Source organism: Microtus ochrogaster, linkage group LG5 (assembly GCF_000317375.1).
Source record: "Microtus ochrogaster isolate Prairie Vole_2 linkage group LG5, MicOch1.0, whole genome shotgun sequence".
In the NCBI taxonomy this organism is placed as follows: domain Eukaryota; kingdom Metazoa; phylum Chordata; class Mammalia; order Rodentia; family Cricetidae; genus Microtus; species Microtus ochrogaster.
In genome coordinates, this window is record NC_022031.1 from 36,760,406 (window position 1) to 36,762,117 (window position 1,712).

At 42.9% G+C, this 1,712-nt stretch overlaps 1 non-coding gene across 1 annotated transcript; it reads right to left on the reverse strand.

Annotated features, from left to right (window-relative positions):
* Window positions 1–1,111: 1,111 nt before the first annotated feature.
* LOC113457771 lies at window positions 1,112–1,214 on the reverse strand. The gene has a single exon (XR_003378268.1). It is a non-coding gene; the product is annotated as a U6 spliceosomal RNA (small nuclear RNA).
* Window positions 1,215–1,712: the final 498 nt, after the last annotated feature.

The window sequence follows — 1,712 nt, forward strand, 5'->3', positions numbered from 1 at the left end:
GAGAGAGAGAGAGAGAGGGAGAGAGAGAGAGAGAGACAGAGAGAGAGAGAGACAGAGACAGACAGAGAGAGACAGAGAGAGAAAGAGAGAGAGAGAGAGAGAAAGAGAGAGAGAGAGAACACCAGTGTCAGAACTCAACAACTATTTAAGAGCCCTGTCCTTAGCTTGGGCAAAACCTATAATTCACAACTACATCTCACCTGGTCTTGCCCCTCCTCTAGAATCATTCCTTTCTGCCTGCAATGGCAGTTTGGCATTTATGGATACCTCAGAGGTTCATCAACTCAACCAAGAAGCCCACTCTGAATGGCAGAACTAAGACAAGAGAGGCAAGCACATCTACCTGTGGATCCTGCAAGGTCTTTGGAAGAAGTGTCAGTGGACAGCTGGAAGCAGAAACAGCTAGAACCAACGCTAGAGACAGGGTGGTGTGTTCTCTGCTGTTGACGAACTACAAGTAGTATCTACCCACTATCACACAGTTACGCTTTTTTTTTGGGGGGGTTGAATTACTTTATTAACAGTTCTTAGATCTGTTACTATTTTGCATTTTCCATATTTCCTTTTTAGCAAATACAGGAGAATTCCAAGGGCTGGTTGATTCTTCAATATGCTGAGCATCTAATTGCTCCTGTACCAGCTGTTCTGAAGCCTGCAGTTTCTATGTTGTTAAAGGCCATTGGTTAACCCATACAGGTTTTTCTGTCAACCGTTTAAAAGGTAGGACTGTTGGTACCTCTGAGAGTTCACCAGTCATTTTTCTGTTTTTGTACAGCCCAAGTGGTCAGTGTCTGTTTTTCATAGCACCTTATACATTCTTCCCAGAAACATGAGTTGGTTTATGGTCCAAGACTGCAGGAATATTAACTTGGGTATTCCATTGCTGCAGCAAATCACAACCCATAGATTCACTGCTATATTGGCCACATTTGGCCTCATCCTCCTCTCTGTTCTTCTGGCCCTATGCATTCAACCCCTCTCGTGCTTTGTTTTACCTGAGATTGGGTTCCAATTCCTAAGAACTGAGCATCTGACTCCTGAAGAGGCCAATTAGGATGCCGTGATTCTGGAGTAGTAATTGTCACATTTTTGCCTATGTCTAGTAATCCTTCCAAATATAAAACGCTTCATGAATTTGCATGCCATCTTTGCATAGGGGCCATGCTAATCTTCTCTGTATCATTCCAATTTTAGTTTATATACTGTCAAAGTAAGCACCAGTTATGCTTAACATGTTATCTCTATTCTTATCTCTTAAGCATTACGAGCAAATCAGTCATGATGAGGCTCTCGGGCTAGGGCAGGGCATGCCACTCACTGTTAAGTGGCAGAGAAACACCTGGATTCCCCTGAAGGTATGTTCAATGGAGTCAGTGCTGCTGGGTCACTTCAGGTGGCATCCTCCAACAAAATAATCAATAGTACCGTTCCAAAAAGATGCACATTTTGACATTATATCTCTCACCTACAAATTAAAAACTCACATGTCTTCTCTTTCTCTAAGTCAGCAGAGACATTTTTAACAGAGATGGGCAACATGTCTAGGAAGCTCAGCTATGCCCACATTCGTGAATTCTTCAGGATCATAACCAGAAAGAAAGGTCAGTCACTATTTCTACCAAGTAAATCTGGCTTTGTGTTAAAAGACCCCCCCCCCGCCCAGCTTGTTAAACAACTTAGCACCGGTAACACCATTTTGCAAGGCTTGTACT